The following is a 24,148-nucleotide window of genomic DNA, read 5'->3' on the forward strand; positions in this document are numbered from 1 at the left end:
TGTTTGAAGTTTCCTTCCTTTAATATCATCATACCTGGTCTTTTCAGTATATTTATTGATTAATGCAGACCCATTGTATTTCAAAAATACTATCGAATCACAGATTAAAGTAAATACATATCTCACCTTCAGTGACAAAAATATGATAAGCTCATTTTGTGAATGACATGGTTCTGTCAAGGGCTTTCTCTGGTGCTTTTGAGTCATAACACATACATGTGTACTGGTGGTTGCGTTATGTAGTTGTGTCTTGGTTTGGATATAAATGGGTTTTATTTGGTTTGGTTGTCGCCTTTATCAAATCAGATTAATTGGATTTGGAGTTGGACTCGGATTCAAATGGAGAATGGGTAGTACTCTATGACACAATGATTCATGGACTCGAAGACGCGGGATCCGGATTCGTCTCGAAAATTCATTTTTTTTTTCAAAAATGGGACACGAGGACAAGGCTTTTTCAAATTTTAATCAATAAAAGCTATTTTTGAATATTTCATTATAAATGGATTTTTATTGAAATAAATTTAAAATGTATAAAATATCATTTAAAAATATTAAAATAATGCAATATGTGTCAGTGTCTGAGTCGGTGTGTCAGCTCATGTCACCAGGGACAGCCAAAATGGCGTGTCCCTATGACATAGGTAGCGAATCTGACTAATTCCATGCATCTGAATGTGGATGTTCATTGGAATCGAATATCTGTCCAATTTCGTTGTAAAATCGTAAACTGAATCCGAATATGATTACTGATCGGATTCCATTTCCTTTATTGAATCCAACTAATTCAGAGTGAGATTTGTAACGACCTCAAACTGACCCTCGAAAAATGCAGATTTAAAAAAAAAAAACAATTGCGGAAAACCTCCCAAGGACCAGGGGCGCATTATAGATTTAATATATCCATTCCATCAACCATTCCAAACATAGAGTTAATTTAAAACTATGAATTAAACTCCATTTATTTAATCAAATAAGTCAAGAAAGTTTAAAATTAAAAAATCAACTCTATTTCACCCCATGCACATCAGAACCCAGGATACCAAGTCATAAACCTCGGGCCCTCCAGCCAGTCAGTCCCTCTCATTACTGAGCCTTCGTGCCTTAAAATATTTTTAGAAAACTGGTAAGAATCGAAGTCCTCGTACAAATTCCTCTAAAAATCCAACAATAAGTAAATAGTAAAAATTAAATCATGAACAAATTTAAGAGGAAATCACAAACAATAATTCATCAGAACTAACTTACCATTCAAGCAGTTTAAGCAAGCATTCAACAATTTCATGCTAAATCAAATATTCAAGAATGTATGAAACTAATGCTAAACTGTAAAAGATGCATGAATAACTTCTTAAGTTAATTATCAGAGTTACTTTTGCATGCATGTCCTTATTAAATGCACACAATTTTAATTTTCACTTTCCTTACAAACCCACAGATACTAAAAAATGGGTAAAGTTCTCGAGGTTCAAGCTTGTTCCCGGTCATAGCTTAATACACAATTTGTATTTGAATTATTGGGTTATTACACTTGTTTTCCGACTGATATATGACATCAACACCATCAATTAGAACATTAGGCATCGACACCTAATGCTGAGACATCAAGGACATCAACATCCATTGATGTCACTTTCTTGGTATACCATTAACTACAATTGAGTCAATAACACCACTCCCACGCAATGTGGATAAAAATTTCCTACAACCGTGGCTGAAAACATGAACCTCACATCGGGTTCTTGGGAATAACAATTGCATGCGGTGTTTTAGTATCCTCACGGTCCTCCACGACCGTCATCTAAGATTCTCACACTGTCAAAGGGACATCAAGGAAGAACATTATTACACTGTTTGGTCTCTTTTACCGTCTTAATCAATTAAATATTTTTTACACAAGAACAATTATGCAAATCAACATACAATAACAAATTTGGGCTCTTGTCCTAACAATTCAATAATGTAATTAATTTTAAAAAAAAACTAATATTTTCATAAATCATTTTGCAATGCATAAATAGTTTCAGTAACACATGAGAAACACATGCTCCTAGCCTCCAGAGACCCATCAATGGTTCACATACAACCACTAATCAATCTTATAAATAATTTATGTCATTCCAAATTTCAGTGAACATAAATCATACACAGATATACAAACTTATGTTCACAATGCACAATCATCAATGCATATTTATGGCAAATGAATAAATGCAATCTTTTCAAATTCATCACTTAGCCAAAACCCAACTTTTAAAATCGATCGGTTTCATTATCTATTCATCTCAGATTTAGATGAATATCCAAAACTGATCAGATTCCATGATTTTCAACAGAAATCATATTTCTAAATGCATTGATTGCAATCCCAATGCACATTCACAGCACAAAGACGAATGCAACAATATGCATATATATTCATCTCAGATTTAGATGAATATCCAAAACTGATCAGATTCCATGATTTTCAACAGAAATCATATTTCTAAATGCATTGATTGCAACCCCAATGCACATTCACAACACAAAGACGAATGTAGCAATATATATATATATATATATATATATATGTCATACCTGCTCTTGCTGCACACATATATGAGCAACATACATACCATATGTTGTCGCTGCATACATATATGCAGCAATAATACTTACCACCAACTTGCTGATGCTACACGTGTGGACAGCTACATGCTGACAACATGTTTGCTATCATTGCACAAGTGTGAACAACAACATGTTGACAACATGTTTGCTATCACAGAACAAGCGTGAACAACATGCCTGAACAACCACATGTATGATCGACAACATGTATGCACAACATGTATGATCGACAACATGTATGCACATCGATATGCTTGATCAGCAACATGTATGGACAACCCCACGTATGAACAACTACATGTATTCTCGGCAACATGTATGAACAACACTATGCATGAGTAACATGTATAAACAACAATCTGCATGATCAACTACATGTATAAACAACAATATGCATGATCAACATGTATAACCTGCTGCAGGTATGATCAAATCATCAACCACATGTGCTTGATCAACATGTATAGACTGCTGCATGCATGAACCGTAGCAGGTATGATCAGCCACATGTGTCTGATCAGCTGTCACTGCACAAGTGTGAACAACGGCATGCCGACAACATGTTTGTTGTCGTTGCACGGACATGAACGACATGCTGACAATGTAACGACCCCAACTCATCCCCGATGAAAAGTGATTTTTTTTAAACAATTGCAGAAACCAAAACCTAAGGATCCTGGGCCTCACAGACTTGACAAATTCCAAACCACAAGGGATCTTTACATTGAATCAACCAATCAAAACAACTAACTTTATTAATCAATAATCAAAGTTTGAGAACAAAATTAAATTAAAGTATTTAATCTCAGAGCCACACTGTCCAAGAATAACAGAAGTAAGTCACGCGATCTCGTAGGCTCCCTGTGGCAGTCAACCCCATCGCTGAGCTCTAGGTCCTGAGAAAAACATACGAAGTACTCTGTAAGAATCAAAGATTTTTTGTACATATTTCTCTAAAAATCTAAATAAGCAAGAAAAAGTATAAATCAAATTCATGCAAGTTTTTAGAAGAACATAACTACAAAAATCTCATAATTTAATTACCATTCAAGCATTTAAAAGCAATTATCATGCAATGACAATATCTCACATGAAACAGAATAAGAATGCATGAACTAATGCAGAACAATAAATATGCATGATTTCAATGCACATGCATGAATAAATTATTAAGTTATTGTCAGAGTTCTCTTTTGCATGCATGTCCCTATTAAATGTACACAAATTTAGTTTTACTTTTTATTAAAATTCACAGATACTCAAAACATGTACAACAATTCTCGAAGTCCAAGATAGGTTCTCAGTTATAGCTTACTTAACACACAATTTGCATTTTATTACTGGGTTCCACACTTGTTCCTTGACCGATATCAGGAATCAACACTATCCATCAGAACATTAGAAATCAATATCTAATGTCGGAACACCAGGTAAATCAACATTCACTAATGTCACTTTCTTGGTATACCAATAACAACAATTGTGTCACAACACCACTCTCGGGCAAAGTAGTTGAAAACTCTTTAAAACCGTGGTCGGAAGGTGAACCACCAGTTCAGGGGTACAATCGCACACAGAGTTTTAGTATCCTCATGATTTTTTCGAAACCGCCATCTAGGATTCCCATACTGTAAAAGGGACATCAAGGAAGGGAAAATATTAATTACATTGTTTATCTCTTTTATCTTTTTAACAAAAGTTAAATTCTTTACAAAAGAACCGTTTTGCAAATCAACATGCAAAACCCAACACGGGATCTGGCCCGACACAATTTTAACAATGCAATTAATTTAGAAACCCAAAAATATCAAGAGTGAATTTTGCAATGCATAAACACTAATCTTGGAGCAACAGATGCTCCTGACCCACATGGTCTATCGTGGTTCATATTTGACCACTGATGCATCTTATGCAAAACCCTCTTCAATATGGACTCCTACACAGTTACTTAAACATGTCTACAATGCACATTCATTTACACACAACTAGAATGTGCATATAAAACAAATTGTATATGCATACGAACAATTGTCTACAACATGCATTTTTCTTTTATGATTCATCTTATGCATAACATCCAAACATGTACATGGCTATGTCACATGGGTGCGGGTGCGACACGGGTGCGGCGCAATTTTAAAATTTTTGGACACGGGGACTCGACTATATATAATAATAATAATAATAATAATAATAATAATAATAATAATAATATATCCTGTGTGCATATATGTGGATATTGTCCTATAAAGTTTGGCACCAACATGAGTGTTTTTATAAACTTTGCAAATTATACTTTTGCCCTTGCAGAAAGGGGGGTCTGGGGGCTCCCCTCGGCACGGGTTCCATTGCGCGGTCAGCAGGCGGGGATCCGGGGGGGCAGCGCCCCCCGATTTTTTCTTCTTCTGGGGCTTATGTTTGAGAATCATGCTATATATATATATTTAAAAAATATATAAAAAGATCATTTTTTTTTTGTTTTTTACCTTAAAAATGGATATTTTTGGACTCAGTCAACGTTGGCCGAGTCCAAAACAAGGACAGACTCGGCCTCGACTTGTTGACCGAGTCCGACTCGGCGTTGACCGAGTCCGGGCCGTGTCCGAAGCCGCACCCGTGTCGGGGCGTGTCGACTCGGGTGCGACTCCTCCCTAGTCGAGTCCGTGTGACATAGGTACATGGTCATGTTAATACAACATTAAAATAACTTCAGAAATTATGTGTTCATGATATGCACATCTATGCCAACATGATATTTAATTGCATGAGCATACATAACCAATAAATACTTTTGCTATTCATGTAACAAATTTGGGCATGCTCGAGATACAAAACATGACCACTGAGTAATACCTATGCTGCCTCGATGCACAGGACAACATTAGCATGATGTTGGCAGCATGTTTATTATGTAGAAAACATACAACCCAAAGGCGGTGGACAACGGACAATGCTGCACATAAATGTGCAGCATTGGTCTACCCTACAATAGCCCACCTAAAAGCCATATAAATCACATAGATAATGATGCTGGAAATATATATTTGATGTATGTTTGTGCAGAAATATAACATGCTGGAAATACATATTTTCAGCATGTTTTTGCAGAAACATAACATGTTGGCAATACATATTTAATGCATGTTTATGCAAAAATATAACATGTTAAATACATATTTGATGCATATTTATGCAGAAATATAACATGCTGAAAATACATATTCAATATGACAGCATCTTAAAACATATTCAATATGATAGTATCTCAAAAACATATTCAATATGGTAGCATTGAAATACATCTGAATGCAAGTACATACAGCTGGACAGATATATACATATTTGGTAGATCCGAACCAAATTCGCAGTAAAAAAAATTCAGCAGATCTGGAACAGTTCTGCACACCTATGTAATCGGCAGATCTGTCCAGATCTACCCACATGTGCTGTTGGACAAATCTGTCCAGATTTGTCTACATGCACAGTGGCAGATCAGATTTAAGAGTTTTTATAAAATTATGCAGAACATTTTTACAACTAAGAACTATGCGAGAAAAATAACTCGCAGGTCAAATTCGGTTTTAGCACATGAAAACTATAAGCACGAAATAAAAAATTGTGTACATGCCAAAAAAAGGAAATCAATGGCTGATTTAACAATATATATAGGCTGAAAAGAAAAGAAAGAGAAAATTGACCCACGTATATATATATATATATATATATATATATATATATATATATATACATATTCAACGTTATGTATATATACACACACACACACACATATATATATATATATATATATTCCAGTTCAGATTTTCCCCTTTTTTTCACTAAAATCTCCCATAAACTGGATTTAGACTATTTCTTCCCATTCAAATCAAGAGAGGAACCTGTACCTTCGATTGAAGATAGAAAAAGACTGAAAAAGTATTCGTCGGACGATCAGAACGGAGAGGGATCCTCCTTTCTTACTCCTTTCCTTTTCTTTTCCTCTTTCTTTCTTTTCCCTTCTCTCTCTCTAGAAAACGAAATCTAGACAGAGGGGCGAGTTAGACCATTTTATAATTAATTTTTTTTTGTCTTCTAGAGAGAGGGTGACGTCCCTTCTGGAGTCCTTCTTTAGAGGATAGAGGTCTACTTTCCCTCTAACTACTCCTATTTATTCTCTTATTTTATTTTATTTTATTTCTTTTATTATTTTACTTTAACCACATTTGGGATCTTCTAGAGGGTGACACCCCTTCTAGAATCCCTACATAATAGGTAGAGTTCCATAAATGTAGAATTCTGCCATATCCAAAATAAAAATTTAGAATTAATTAATTTTTGATAATTAATTAATTATTAATTATTTATTAAATAATAAAATTTTAGAGGGTCTCTTCCCCCTCTGGGAGTATTTTTAACGTGGAATTTCATTCAGTTAACTTTTATATTGAATTTAAAACTTTAAATTAGTTGGACTTGGATTTTGGATCTGGATCTAAGATCCAAATTTCATATCCAATATCCATATGGATCTCAGTCTAGACCAAATCCTAATTAATATAGGTCTTGGACTGGGTCAAGATCCATATCAACTTGGATCATATGGATCAGATTTAATCTGATCCAATCTAGAACAGGTCATATCGAGGCAGATCATTTTTAAAAAAGTGTGATTTTCGGGCCAACCATAGCCCGAATTTAGAAAAACAAAATAGCAATATTTTCAGAATTTTGAGACGCATCTAATGATATATTACCTGATTTTTGCCTTCGAATTTTGCCTAAATTTAATCTGAATTTTGCTTGATTTTAAAGGTAAAAAATAAAAAGGTTTACTAAATCTTAATTGGCTCATTTAGGTCTTGTCAATGGGTCTTGGGCCATGCCCAAACTTAGCTGACGCCACCTAAAATCGAGGTTTTTATCAACTTTACAAACACTTAGCCAAATTTTCAGAAATCTCAGAATTTAATAAGAAGAAAAATACACGATATTACATCCCTACCCCCTTAAAAGAATTTTGCCCACGAAATTAGAACGCACCGAATAAATGTGGGTAGTGGTCACACATATTAGCTTCGGGCTCCCAGGTGCACTCGTCTAGTGTGTGATGCTGCCAATGCACCTTCACGAACGGGATCGTCCTAACATGCAGTTGTAATGAAAAACACGAAAGCACCAATAATCAAAATATCTCTTTGAAAAAGTTAAACCAAGAGCCAAAAACACAAGCATGTAAAGTGCACAAATAACCCACTAAGGGGTGAAATGTCTAAAGGCAAAAGGATATTATTGAAGAGAGAAGCCTTGCTTTACAAGTGAGAGAGCTCCTCTATTTATAGAGGAGCCAATGTTAGAGAGGGACCACAAAGGGGGCTCCCTTCTAGTCGTTGGGAGTCCAAACGGTCATAAATGTGATCGTTGGGGCCCCAACAACTAGATGGGTGAGGCTCCTTAGTGGTCCAAATACAATAAGACAAAAAAAGAAAAAGGAAAAATAAAAAAGATAAAAAAGAAAGAAAAACCTAAAATAAAAAAGTCTAATGTAATTTACCAAAATACCCCTATTAGGTATTTGGATGAAAAAGAGATATATACATATATGTTTATATATACTTATATATATGTATGTATATATATAAGTATATGTATATTTATATACATATTTTAACAGTGGGGTCCTCTCCTAGCGATCCACAATCTCCACCGACCTCTCCTTTGTCGTCAAGATGTACCTCGACTGCCTCGTAGTGGATCACATGTGAGGGGTCTGACACATACTTTCTCAACATCGAGACGTGGAAGACGTGAATCTGAGAAAACTGAGGAGGAAGTGCCACCCGGTAAGCACACACCAACTCGCTTGAGGATCTCGAAAGGTCCAACATACCGAGGGCTCAACTTTCCTTTCTTTCTGAACCGGAAGACTCTTCATATACAAGATCCGAACGAACATGTGATCACCCATGACAAAACTGAGCTCCCTACGTCGCTGATCCGTATAGCTCTTTTGCCTGCCCTGCGCCTTGACCAACCTCTGTCGGATCAACCATACCTGGTTCGAGTAGTGTTGGATGACCTCTGGAGATTTCACTGTCCTCACTCCAACCTCATCCCATCACATCGGAGATCTGCATGGTCTGCCATACAGAGCTTCGTATGGGGCCATACCAATACTGGCATGGTAACTATTGTTGTACGAGAACTCTGTAAGCTTCACTTGCCTATCCCACTCCCTTGCCCAGTCCAGCATGCACTCTAAGGATATGTTCAAGCGTCTATATTGTGCGTTCTGTTTGCCCGTCAGTCTGTGGGTAGAATGTCGTGCTGAACTTCAACGTGGTACCAAGGGCCTTCTGCAATTAATATTAGAAATGAGACATAAAACGAGGGTCTCACTCTGACACAATCGAACGCCGCACCCTGTGAAGTCAGACAATCTCATTCACATATAGATCTGCTAAACTCTCCAAGCTTTGCCTGATCAGCAGAAAATGGGCACTTTTCGTCAACCTATCCACTATCACCCAGATGGCATCGTGCTGACGACGGGTCCTTGACAACCGTACGATGAAGTCCATCGAGATGTCATCCCACTTCTACTTTGGAATGTTTAGAGGCTGAAGAAGTCCACCAGGTCTCTGATGCTCGATATTCACTTGCTAGCACGTGAAGCACCGAGGCACGAACTTTGTGATATCCTGCTTCATCCCGTTCCTCCAATAAGTCTGCTGGAGATCATTGAACATCTTGGTAGAACCAGAGCGAACGGAAAACTTCGACCTGTGAGCCTCACTCATAAGCTTCTCCCACAGTGCCTTCGGAACCCACCATCTGTTTTCGTCCTCCTCATGGCGAAACTGCGCATCAGGCATCTGGGCACTCACACACAACCGCTTGAAGTCTGGATCTGCTGATTGTACCTCCTCAATACGGTCTATAATCTCAGGTCGCGCCTGCATCCCAAGCATAAATAATGCGTCCAGAATCGTTTGCAAACGACTGTCACCTGATAAACTCCTCTATCAAGTCCCAACTGTGCCTGATCAAGCTAGCTGCCGTGACTGAAGTCTTTTTGCTGAGTGCGTCTGCCACTATATTCGTCTTACCAAGGTGGTAGGCGATGAAGAACTCATAGTCCTTCAAAAACTCTAACTACCTGCGCTGCCTTAAACTCAAATCACGCTGCGTGCAAATGTACTTGAGGCTCTTGTGATCAGAAATGACCTCACACTGTTCTCCATACAGATAGTGATGCCAGATCTTCAACGCGAAGATTACAACTGCTAGCTCCAAGTCGTGTGTGGGGTAGTTCTTCTCGTGCACATTCAGCTGCCGAGAAACATACACAATTACCTTCCCATACTGTATCAAGATACAACCCAGTCCGGTCTTCGAAGCATCGCTGTACACTACAAACCCATCCGTCTTAGAAGGCAAAGACAACATTGGGGCTGAGATCAACCTCCTCTTCAGTTCCTAGAAGCTCTCCTTGTATCGAGGTGACCAAACAAACTTCACCCCCTTTTTGCAAAAGTTGAGCCATTGGAGTAGCTATACATGATAAATTCTGTATGAATCGACGATAGTAGCCTGCCAATCCAAAGAAACTTCTGATCTCTGTAACTGTCTTCGACTGCTCCCAAGACAACACTCTGGATCAACCTCCGCACCCTTCTCTGAGATCACGTGGTCGAGAAACATCACTTTGTTAAGCCAAAACTCATACTTCGAGAACTTAGCATACCGCTTATGTTCTCTCGGTGTCTGCAACAAAATCCACAGATGCTCACGGTGCTCCTCTACACTCTCAAAATAGCTCAAAATGTCATCGATAAACACGATGACAAACGAATCCAACAATAAACTGAAGACCCAATTCATCAGATCCATAAATGTTGCATGGGCATTGGTGAGTCCAAAAGACATCACTAGGAACTTGTAGTGCTCGTATTTAGACATGAACGCAGTCTTCAGAACATCATCTGCCTTGATCCGCAACTGATGGTACCCGGAACAAAGATCGATATTGAAGAACACCTTTGCCTTTTTCAACTGGTCGAACAAATTATCAATCCTAGGCAAATGATACTTGTTCTTCACGGTTACCTGGTTCGGTATACGGTAGTCTATGCATAGTCGCATGGACCCATCATTTTTCTTTACAAAGAGTACAGGTGCACCCCAAGGAGACACACTTAGCCTGATAAAGCCCTTGTCAAGAAGTTTTTGCAGCTGCTTTATCAGCTCTGCATGTGCCATGCAACACGACACTCGCGAAATTGGTGTTGTGTTGAGCACTAGCTCGATCGAGAACTCGATCTCCCTACGGGGTGGCAAACCCGACAAGTCTTCAGGAAAAATGTTCGGAAACTCATGAACCACATCCAACTGCTCCAAAAGTGTCGCTTGATTGTCCGGCGCGGACACACTGGCCAAGAACACCATACAGCCTTGCTTGTGGTACTTGGAGATCTTGAACGTTTAGACGATCTTCACATCACTCACAGGCCTAGTCGCTTGGAACATCAGCGCAGACAAGTCAGGGTGCTCCAACAAAACCTTCTTCCCCCGATACTGAAGGGTAGTGTTATCATTGCAAAATTTTACTTTTGTAAGTCAAACAGACATTTGAAAAAGATTTTGAAAATAACTCGCCTTCATTTTAAAATGTAAGAAAATTCTGAGGAATGGGACTCGCCTGTCGGTACGAGGTTCAACCGTTTCTGGCGCCATAACCAGAGATAATCGAACTAAGGATCAATCATGTGCTTTGCTTTGCTCAACTTGTCTAAATCGATGTTCTATTTCCTAAATGCACGAAGAATCAGACATGTGCTATGACTTGGAAAATGCAGATTGAAAACATGATGTATGTTTGGAATATTAGACAATACTTGGAGAAAGGAATCACATTGGGACAGTATTTTGAAGAAAAGGAAAATCGATTTCTGAGAAATTTTGATGTTTTGAGAAAATCCATTTATGAGAAAATTCAAATAACTTTGAGAAAATCGATTTTTCTGAGATAGGATTTTGAATTGATCAAAAGAATGAGCGTGTGGCCCTGTGAAATCTTTTCATGATGTAGTTTAAACCTAGATGATGTATGAATGCAATTTGAGAAAATATTTTCTCAAGAATTTTCAGAAAAACCTTTTGTAAAAGAATTTATGTGTCTTATAGAATTTAGATGAAATAAATTCAGCACATATTCCTGACTATGACAACGAATATGCATTGAATATATCTCATTTGATTCTAAAAGGGGAAAATACTTAGAAAACTTTTGAGAAAATGCAATGATTTTTGAAGATAGCCTAAGAGTGTAGGTCATTTATGGCTTAAAAGAAGATAAATCTGGATATTGTTTGTATTCTGACAATGACCACAAATACGAACTCAATCGAGTTTATTAACTCCTAAGAAGCTAGTGCACATGCCATTCGTGTAGACCATTGTGAATTTGAATATGCATGAATCATCATTCATCAAACATTAACATTATTTGAAAAATAAACTACATGCAATGCAACCCTTTTCTAAGCTGGAAATTAAATTCTTATTCCAAATTTATAATTTATATCAATAATAAATTGAAATAAAGGAAAGAAAAATAAATAAAATACAATCTTGAGTGTCTCTACAAAATTAACATACTGGTTAATGGACAAATGTCGGTTTTTCTGGATTTATCCAACAATTTTTCCATGTTTTCCTTAAATAAACATAATAAAGGATGATGCATAATTGAATAAATAATAAAAATAAACAAATTTGAAATTTGAAATTTTGAGAAAATGACCAAACTACCTTTGAAAATTGACCTTTGTTGCAAAACAGGTTTTTTTTAGAAAATATTTTTGTAAAAAGCTTAATCCAGGGATCAAACGAATTCAAAACGATGAAAAATCGGGTGGAGGGCACCCTAATATGATTATGAACATGATCAAACCCTAAAAATATGAAACTTTTCATAAAAAAAATGAAATATTATAAAAAAATCAAATTTTGCCAGTGTTTTGGTTGAATCGAGACTCCTCGAGCATCCTATTTTCATGAAATCTGTAAATAATGCATCAAATGAATTTCAAAATCTGTAAAAATCAACGTGGACACTTCTAATAACCCTAAAATTAAAATGAAATCGAAAAATATAAATTTTGGCATTATTTTGATATGAAAATTAAATAAAAGAAAGAAAATATGCGATTTTGCCCGCGGGCACGTGTATGTCACAATGTCAGACCCGAATCAGGTATCAAACAGTAATAAAAAACTGTAAAATTTTTCATGGAGAAACTAGACATCTGTACAAAAATAGTCATTTTTACAGATCGGAAAAAGCATCTCTGGTTAGGGAGATCGTTCCGGCAATATACGTTTGATTCCGGTGAACGCGTAACGGTTCCAGAAAAGACAATTCTGATTTCGGTTCAAATAAAAATAGCAGACAGAGTTCAAAAATTATCAAAATCATACTGATAAAACTAGACATGTTGCTGAATCTGTGGTCTTTTACGGATCAGAAAAACGATCTCCGATTAGGGAGATACGATCCACGTAAGTTGACTTAGGGCTTAAATAATACATAACGATCTCTGAGAAACAAATTCTGATTTCTGATAAAATAAAAATAGCAGACACCTATGAAAAAATCTGAAAATTTCACAGAATATACTAGACATTCTGATGAATATACTTCTTTTTACGGATCGTCGATCGTATCTCAGACGAGGGAGATATCACCTCGACAAATTGTACCTAATTTCGTATAGCGTTTTCACGGTGCAGGAATCAGAGTTCGGTTTCTGATTTTTTAGCAGGGTTACAGAACTCAAAATAACCCAAAATTTTTATTGCAAGTCCCTGACAAATATATGATTCAACCCTAAAAAAATCAGATTTTATTGACAGAAAAATGCACATGAAATAATGTCGTTCCCGCGTGGCCAGAATCAAGGTACTTATATTATTGATAAAACGCATGAAATATCCTAATCTAGGCATGAAAAATCATAAAAAAACATATAAATAATGCAACGAATCGTGCTTTGATGCTTGAACAAATAAAATAAACATTAACATGATAAAATAAACAAAAAATATTCAGGAAAACACGGTTAGAATTTGATTTAGCCATTAAAAGAGGGATTCAACCCATTGAACGGTTGAATCTCGATCTTTTTCGGGCGTTTATCATAATAAGCACATTACAACGATTTCAATGGATCAAAAATATGTAAATAAGCATGGATATTCAGTAGATCACGTTCTTGAATCGTTTTGATGGTTGCTTGAAAAAAAAAATGAAAAGAGCACACACATAGGGGGCGACTATGGTGAAAACGCATAAAAAATAAAAAAAGAATAAGAACTTACCTTGGGCTGCAATGGAGGAGGGGCTGAAACTTGAAGGTGAGAGAGAGAGAGAGCCACGAATTTGAGAGAGAGACAGAGGATGAAAGCGCATCTCCCATGGCCCCTGTTTATAATTTTTTTCCAACTCTTAATTAAAGAGTTTAGTTTTTCTGAATTTCCTCTTAATTAATTAGGATAAACCAAATGGGGGGCGATTTTGTTTAGAACTTCTAACCTACCTAAAACTCTAATTAGTCAACCCTAATTAACCTAATTAAGACTCCTAATCAACTTTGAAAAATCCCAAATGTGGCGCCACCTTACGCGGGCCCACATTTAATTTTAAAAGCCCTAATTTCAAGATTTAAAAACAAGGTTTTGAAAAGTGAAAATAAAGGCTAGGTTTTAAAATCAATTTTGATCTTTTCGAATTTCTAATTCAATTAGGACACTAACTAAACTTGAACTAACTTAGACTCTTTCAAATATGGCGCCACCTACTGTGGGCCTCATTTGATTTTTAGAGAACGATTTTAAAATTTTAAAATAAAGGGGTTAAAAACAAGATTTACAAAAAGAGTTTGGAATAAAAGATAAAAAATCAAAGTTCTAAATCAACTAGAGTCCTAGATGAATTGAAAATCCTTCGAATGTGGCGCTACCTATGTGGGCCCCACATTCGGGTTTTGAAAATGTTAGATCAAAGATTAAAACGAATTTTTAAAACGGATAAAAGCGGAGAATAAATTCAAGAAAATTAGAGTCCTAAACCAACTAAAACTCTGGACTAGAGTCCTAAACCGACTGAAACTCTGGAATTTTGGGTTTTAAAAGACAAATGAAGAGGTTTTGAAAGATCTTCTAAAAAATTAGTAAAAATAAATAGAAAGACGAAATCAGGGTTAGACCGTTACAATCTTAATTAACTGAAACTCTAAAATAGAGTCCTAAATCAGCTGGAACTCTGAGAATTGGATCCTTTTAAAAAAACAAGTAAAATAAAAGTAAAAAAATGAAATCAGAGTAGAGTTCTGAACCGACTGAAACTTTAGGGTAGAGTCTTAAAATTTTGAAACTCTAAAATAAAGTCCTAGAATTTTGAAATTTGATTTTTTGAAAGATAAATGACAGTTTTTGAAAGATTTTCTTAAAAATGAAGTCAGGGTTAGAGTCCTAATCCAACTGAAACTCTGAAACAGAGTCCTAATCTGACTAAAACTCTAAAATTCTGATTTCTTTCGAATGATTTTGAAATATTTTCTTAAAAACGGGTAAAAATAGAGATGAAAGATAGAGTCCTAATTCGATTGAAACTTTGTGATAGAGTTCTAGTCCGACTGAAACTCTAAAAGTTTGGCTAAAATGAAAGAAATGGACGATGGATAAAGCTACCTCTGATTTAAAACCAAAATGGAATTTTGAAAAAGGTTCAAGAAGGTGAAAAGACAGAGTCCTAAATCAACTAAAACTCTAAAATTTGAGAAATTTGGATAAAAGAAGGGATCCAAAAGCGACACCACGTAGATGAGTCTCATCTGAGAATTGAGATCCGTTAAAAATTGATTTTAAAACGAATCCAGATCGCTTTCTAAAGAAAATATTTTGGAATATAAGATATATAAGATCTCGGGGGTTGATAAATGACAAATATCGATCTAAAACCCAGGTTTTTGAAATTGATTTCGAAAGAAAATTTTTAAAATCAAATATGGATTTGAAGATTTTGGAAAACCAGAATGTTGGATCTCGAGAATGACATGTAATGACACAAAATCAATAAAATTCCATGAAATGATATAAAATGATACAAAATGGTATGAAATGATATGAAATGCAAACTCCAGATGAGGGATTTGAAGTCCCTGGCCCCTGGGAGAAACAAAGAATTGAACATTCCTGTTCGGGGATGCAAATTGATAATTGAATATCGGACCCACTGTTGGATTTGATCCAAATGTGAATTGAGTCTCGGATATGGCTAAAATTTTGAGGAAAGGGATTGATCCGAGCTCATATTAGCAGTTGTACCAGCTTGGAAAATGACAGAATGATGTTTCAAACATGGTCTGAGAAATGATTTTGCCCCTGCAGAGCATAGAGTGACATTGGAAAATGGGGTTTGACCTAGTTTCGATTGGTTTACACTGAATTCTAGGGTTTCTGAACTCAAGTGAACTAAAATGATACTAACTTAACCAAACTTTTAGACTAATGGACCGAGAAATGGTTCAATTCTCAGAGAAATGACGAGAAATGACCACTAGAGTGAAGTGAGTGATAAAAATATGCTGAGTTTGAGCTGTAACAAAGGTCAGAAATACTGAGGTGAACTAATTTCAGAGCTCAAACACTAGCTCAACTGGCTAGATTTAGCTCAATTTCAGCTAAAATGAGCTAAAATGGGTTCCTAGACTGCGGAAAATGGAATTGAACTAAATCTGGACCACTTGAACTCTTGATGAGCTCAAGTTAGACTCAGAGAAATAGGGTCGACTGGGATCAACTGACTCGGGAACAATTGACTGGGATTCGAGCTAGAAATGAGCTCATTTATGAGAAAATGAACCAACTTTAGCTGAAATGGTCAGAAATGAATAGGGTTCGCTCATCGTGAGCTCAGGTGAGCTAGAAATGACAGACATTCTAACTGTTCTGAACTTAAAAAATGAGCTTGGTCGACTTTGACCGGTAGGGATCTAAGGTGACCTAGGGGTAAAATGGTATTTTTTTTTGACAAAAGGGCAAAATGACAACAAAACTTGGACAGACTTAGGGTTGGACTCCTAAGGAGACTGTCATCTGCTGAAAAGGGGTGTATGAGGATGAATGAAGAAAATTTGGGGTGTTTACAGGTAGCATTATGTTTGGACAACCAGTCCATATCTAGAATGATGTCGTAGGTCATGTCCAGTATGATCAGGTCAGCAGACAACTCATGCCCCTCGATAACCAGTCGAACTGCAGGAAGATACTTTCCACAACAAGTAGAGACACCCATCGGAGATATCACATCAAGAGCGTTCTCTAGGCTGGACGAAACAAGGTCGAGCAAACTCGCAAAAGAAGATGAAATAAAAAAATATGTAACACCCAAATCAAACATCACAGAAGTATAGTGGTCAACGACTACGAAAATACCTTCGATCAGGTCAGACTCATCGTCCTACACAGTAACTGTGGTAGCGTACACTCTTCCGTTCGTCCTCCGTTGCGCTTGCTGCTGAGGCCTCTGCTGCTACTTTTATAACTGTTGCTACTGCTGTTGTCCTCCTTGAGCCACCGGCTTGTTCGGATAGTAAGTGGCGATGTGTTCAAGCTACCGACACTGATAGCAAACCCCTTTGAAGAGCGGACAAGAGCCCTGATGATGACTCTTATTGCACCTTCAACACACGAACTGAGCCTTCCCCTACTGCTGCCTCTACTGGGGTCGACTCTGCTGGGCCCTCTGTTGGGTCCTCTGCCTCTTTGCCTTGCCCCCCTGCGCCTTGCCGCCCCCAGGTGGGTACTTCCTTGCTCTGCCACTAGTACTGCCCCCGTTGCTGCCCCTCTTTTGCGATCCACCATTGAACCACTCCCACTCATTCAGGATGGATGCAGACTCGATCACATCACAGAAAGTCGTAGGATGACTCGTCATCACACAAACTCGGAGACCGTCCTTCAGTTTGCTCACGTACTTCGCCGCCCTCGCCTTATCATCAACAAACAAGTTCGGGCAATAGCGCTCCAAGCTCTGAAATTTTGTAGTGTAGTCCACCAAACTCATTTTCTTCTAAACCAAAGCAAAAAACTGTTGTTGTATACGCCCTCGGGCATATACAAGAAAGTATATATCAAGGAACTCCTCCCTGAACGTCTCCTAGGGGATAACCTCCACTCCAGCGTATTTCACCTGTCGCAGGGTGTTTCACCACTTCAACCGGTATGTGCCAAAATTAGTCTGGCTGTCCTCGGGCACAGACAGGACTCCGGACACTCTCTCGATCTCCTCGACCCAACTCTCATCTGCCTCTGGGTCGACCTTCTCGTAGAAAGTTGGTGGATCCAACCTCATAAACTTCTCGAACGTGACCACACCGGGGTTTGAAGTAACCTCGGCGGGATGAACACACGTCGTCTGTTGTGCCGCCCGCGCCTGGACGTGCGTGGTCACCGTCACTGCCAGGGTGTTGAGGGCATTCACAATTAAATTCCTCTGCTCCTGCCAGTCAACGAGAGCAACATAAGTCAAAGATCGGGTATGGGTATGTATTTAGAACATAGAAAATTATCAGGATTTTATACCCTAATCAAACCTACCCCCTTAGGATTGATTCCCGCAAAAAATCATAACCATGCAATCACATCAGATTTTTAATTCACACATCAGGAATTAAATTAAACTATCACTACGGTCAACAACATGGAAATTAAACAATTTCACACCAGTAATGATAAAAATACCTGGTAGCTCTTACCAATGATGAAATCTGCTTTGGAGTACGAGTCGTGACTTTCTGACAGGACTCAAACACCAAAAGACAATTTGGTACACAAAAATAGTTCAAATACAAGATTTTGTGGTTTGGCTTTGATACCAACTTTGTAACGGCCCCAACTCATGTCCATTGAAAAGTGTGTTTTTTTTTTAAATAATTGCGGAAACCAAAACCCAAGGATTCTGGGCCTCAAGTACTTAACGTAAGTCATGCGATCTCGTAGGCTACCTATGGCAGTCATCCTCATTACTGAGCTCTTGGTCCTGAGAAAAACATACAAAGTACTCAGTAAGAATCAAAGATTCTTTGTACGAATTCCTCTAAAAATTTAAATAGGCAAGAAAAAGCATAAATCAAATTCATATAAGTTTTTAGAGGAACATGAACCACACATCGGGTTCTTGGGGACAACAAATGTACATGATCTTTAGTATCCTAAAGATCCCCCATGATCGACATCCAAGGTTCCTACCTTTCAGAGGGACACAAAGGAAGAAAATTATTACAATGTTTGATCTTTTTTACCAGTTTTAATTAATTTATAGTTATGCAAATCATTATGCAATAACATATTCGGGCCCTTGCCCTGTCACATCGACATTGTAATTATTTCAAAAACCAATTTTTAAACAAATCGTTTTGCAATCCAAATTATAATTTAACATTTCATGAGCAACACATGCTCATGGCCTTCAAAGGCCCAACGGTGGTTCATACATTACCACAATAAGATAACATTGCAAAAATTTCAGTGAACATGAAGCGCACATTTAAATTTTCATGTTTACAGTACAACTCATAGTACAATCACAAAAATTTGATGGATGTATATTGAATCATGTATAACATTTTTTAATATCAAATATCAACCCATACGCAGGAAAAATATATGAATGTATTAAACCTAACCAGAAATTCCAATTTCGAAAACTGGTTCTTCAAAAAAAAATAGAATTTTATCTTAAACCCAAACACATTTAAAAGTTTATAATCCACTGTATTCCCGGTTCAAGAACGCAGACATATATATATATATATGCCTGCTGCGAATCTCTGTTCAAGAACAGAAAACGCATGTTTCACTTCTTTAAGCCCATCAAAACCAAAACAGGGAATCAATATCTAGATCAGCAGATGAGAATGAAGGTTTGATAAATCCAAAATCTCTGTATAGAAACACAAGTTTGTTTTTTCTCAAACCCATGCTTGATTCATTCTAGGCTAAACCCCTTAATCATATTTATGGAGAGAGAATCATGTACCTTTGCTTGTGGATTCATAAAAGGAGGAGGTGACGTTTCTCTCTCTCTCAGCTCAGCCCCTCTCTCTCTCTCTTTCTCTCCTAGATGTGATTGAGAGAGAGAGAGACTCACCTATTTTATAACCCAAATAGGTCTCTTCCTTTTAGAGCGGACGTCCCTTCTAGAAATAGGAAGAGTCCTATTTCTCTTAGGAAACCGACATCACTTCTAATATTAATATATATTTCTTACTTTATTATTATTATTTTAAAAAATATCATTTATCCCATCGTGGAGGGATCATGGACCTCAGTTACTAGGTTCATGATCTAGATCTGGATCCAAGGTTAACGTCAGCCACTGATACTACATTATATATACATTATATCTATTTATCACAAAAATATATTTATTTAATAAAAATTATATTTATTAAATAAAAAAATTAGGCACAATTCTACCAGATATTGCACCTTAGGTTTCATATTTGGACTCTAACCAAATCTAGATGACTCACCTAGGTTGACTAGTCAAGGTCTAGTCTAGTCTAAGATTCTAATTAATTATTAATTATCTTAATTATTTAATTCCATAAATTATGAAATCCTACATAGACTATGGACTCTATCTAAAAAGGTATGAGATCCACAATGGGATCCACTCCTATGATCCAACGTGTTACCCTAGTCTTTTAATTAATTAAACATCATTAATCAATTAGTTATTAAAAATTGCCATTAAATTTATTTAAATTCAATTTCAAAAATTATAAAAAATCCTAGGCATTAAAGTGCACACCTTGATTCATTACATATACAACCACCTATATCCTATAGGTTTCTTTCACTGTGAAAGATTTTGAAGAGTCCAAGTTTTGTCCTTTTCTAAGGCCTCTAATTCTACTTTCATGACTTCTACATATTCAGGAGCATAGGACGAGTGCTCTATACTGATGCACAAGCATGGAAGGACCAGAAGTCTGAAAAGAGTTCGAGATTCTTTGCTCTTGAACATCACGGGACGACAGGTCACAGGGCCCTTGAAGAAAAATTGGGTCTCCCATGCTTGTAATCTGCCTTTTTATGGGAAATCTCAGGAGTGAATTAACGCAATACATGCTTTATATTTGGATGAAAAGGAGTCATAAGCTACAAACTTTTCTGGGGACTTTGATACTCTAGATGATGTCTTAGATTACATATCATCTTCACTTCCAATCTTTGAATATTTTTCAAGTACACATGGAGGTTTTTGAGCTCTACGTCTAGTGTATTGCAAGTAGGTTTTACCACTATGGGGGTGCTCTTCACAAGTCATTTAATCTCTTGATTCATCGACATTTTCAAGACCAAGCTCACGATCACAATCATGAATATCATGTTTTGAAACAAAATCAAATAGAAAGGAGTACTCAATTACTTAGCTTTTTCACAATCAAAGAAATTTTTATTTTTTAAAAAAAACACATTTTATGAAACATACAAAATTTTATTTATAAAATCATAACACCTATAACCTTTTTGGTCGGAATAGCCCTAGGAGAAAGCTTATCATTTTTGTTAGTCATTACAAAACACTTGCATCCAATAACTCTTAATTTAGAATAATCAGGAATAAGTTTGAAAAAAATTTCAATATAAGAGATGTTTTGTAATTACGAAGATGTCATTCAGTTTATAAGATACACAACTGTCAAAGCAGCTTCGGCCCAAAAAGCTTTAGGTACATGATTTGCAATAAGTAATGTTCTTGTAGTTTCAGCAATGTGTCTATGTTTCCTTTCAACTAAGAAATTTTGTTTCGATGTGTGCGGGCAAGATCTTTGATGTGTAATGCCATATAAATTAAGGTAATCTTTAAATTCTTTAGACAAAAATTCTTTCCTTGAATTATTGCAAAAGATAAATTTTTTATTATTAAACCTCTTTTTTACAAGTTATAAAAAAATTTGGAAATGCAAGAAGACTGTAGACTTGTGTGTAAGGAAGTAAATCCAAGTATATCTAGAAAAATCATCCACAAATATTACATAATATGCATATTCGCCTTATGATACGATTGGTGTCGGACCCAAAACATTCAAGTGGTCTAGTAGAAACAAAAGTTCTTTTATGAAATGATAATTTCTTCATTTTGTCAATAATACAATCATTACAAGTAAAATTGTCAATGTTGCAAAATTTTTTCAAGCTTGGAAAATATGAAATTTTGAATACATTTAGATGTCGTAACCTTTTGTGCAATACATTCAAATCTATTTTTTGGACATTATAACAAAACACATTCTTGGGTATTTCCAAAAAAATCTATGTAGTAGAGGCCTCCTCTGTGGCCTTTCCAATTAGCTTCTCTAACCGACGATCCTGCACCTAACAACCATTTGATGAGAATGAGACATTACATCATGATTCAATATTTAAGAAACAGATAAAATATTTAAATTTAGTTCGAGAATATATCTAATTTTTGTAATTGATTTTTTTTTTGGAATTTTTAAGATTTCTTTCAAAATTTTCTATTCTTTTGATTTCAAGAGATGTATAATCGACAGTGAAAACATTAGACATGCTCGAATTAGTACGACATTCGAATAGGATGACAAGATTGAAAGTCATATGAAACAATGCATCCGAATCAATAAGCCAAGGAGAATTACTGAGATCAGAGTAGGATGAGACCACGACTTCGGGTGATGAAGATAATCCTCTAAGAAAAGGTTGAAGCGCCTCCACCAATTAGGATAGTGACATGATTCCAACATATGTATCTTGAGGATTGCTCATGTCCTTTGTCTCTTGAGGTGGGCCAACCGAAGCCACCTTATTTTCCTTTCTTTTTCTTGACTTAGGACACAAGGGTTTGATATGTCCCAGTTCATGACAATGGTCAAATGACTTTCCTCTTGTTGTCATACTCATTGCCTTGTCTCCCAAATTGAGGTAGTTTATATGTTCGAGTATAGGTTTTTGGCCTAGATACAACTAAGATGGATTCATCATCATTCTTGAGTGAGTGTCTCTTCAACCTATTTTCCTCCATAGTTTTTCGATCATATCAACAATAGAGAGAATCTTCCCTCTATGGCGAACAACCGATTGATGGCTTCAAACTTGGGTTTCAAGTTTCAACCCATTTATGAATTAGTGAAAATGCTTCCAATCTATTTGCTTTTTTCAGAGCTCAATATCCAAATGACAATACCACTTTGGTTCAAGAATAGTCAATTCTTTCCAAAGTTTGGATAGAGCAGTATAATATTGTCTAATGTTTATTTCCCGTTGAGTTATGGTTCTAATTTTATCTTGTCAGTTGCACACATGCATGATATTTTTGAGTGAATACATGTTTTTAAGATATTCCCAAGTATCATTGGTATGATCAAACTTCGCTAAACTAGAACACTTCTTAATGTTTACACTATTGATAAGCCAAGACATTATTTTCGTATATCCCATTCTCCACTCTTTTCACTTTTTCTCATAATCGATTATGGCTTTAGTCTTCACATCCTCTTAGAGTGCAACGTCCTTTCCATTTTCTACTTTGGTGAGGAGAAGTTTAGGTTCTGAATTGGATCCATCCACTAATCCCCACAAGCCCTTGCCCCAAATATGGTGTTTCATGATAGAAGACCACATGACATAGTATCATTGAGCTTGATGGGTATAACGGTAACACTCTCCTTGCCCTCCATGATGAAATGAAATGGGGATCTTCGAAACACGAGCTTTGATTAACAAGAGCAAGTGTCAAGAATGACACTAAAGCATAACCCTTAAAAAGGGTATAACTGGAAACAAAATAAAAATAAAAATGTATTCTTTATTGATATGAAAAACCAATTGCTTAAGAAGCATTGGAGTAAAATACAAGAGGGGCTGCACCCCTTTATATACACAGCTGAAAGAGGACTCAATAGAGCTGTTGGGCACAGTCCAACAGCTCTATTTAGAGCTGTTGGAATGTGTCAGTCCAACAGCTCTATTAAGAGCTGTTGGACTGTGTCAGTCCAACAGCTCTATTGCTAGTCAAGTCTGGACAGGACTTGACTAGCAACAATCATTCTAGTTCAAACTGAACTAGATGACATAAAGACAAAAAATAAAAATAAAGGAAAAAAAATACAGAAAAGAAAGAAATTAAAATGTATTTATATATATATATAATAATATAATATTATTATATATACATATATGTACAGTTTTACATTTTAACACTCCCCCTCAAACTTACGGTACAATGAGCGAAAGTTTGTCTAAGAGAAAGTGAAATCGGGGAGCAGCGAGAGGCTTTGTAAAGAGGTCTGCTAACTGATATTCTGAAGTGACATATGGCAGATCAATTATCCCGTGTAGATATTCCTCTCTGACGTAGTGACAATCCATTTCGATGTGTTTGGTGCGTTCGTGGAATGTTCTGTTACTGGCAATGTAGATCGCACTTTTGTTGTCACAACACATT

At 36.5% G+C, this 24,148-nt stretch overlaps 1 protein-coding gene across 1 annotated transcript in view; it reads left to right on the top strand.

The window, feature by feature from the left end:
- ZDS (zeta-carotene desaturase) overlaps positions 1-24,148 on the top strand; it is a 91,823-nt gene that overhangs the window by 28,393 nt on the left and 39,282 nt on the right. The gene's annotated exons all lie outside the window — the stretch shown is intronic.

This window comes from Nuphar pumila, chromosome 8 (assembly GCF_984573655.1).
Source record: "Nuphar pumila chromosome 8, dmNupPumi1.hap1.1, whole genome shotgun sequence".
Lineage (NCBI taxonomy): Eukaryota > Viridiplantae > Streptophyta > Magnoliopsida > Nymphaeales > Nymphaeaceae > Nuphar > Nuphar pumila.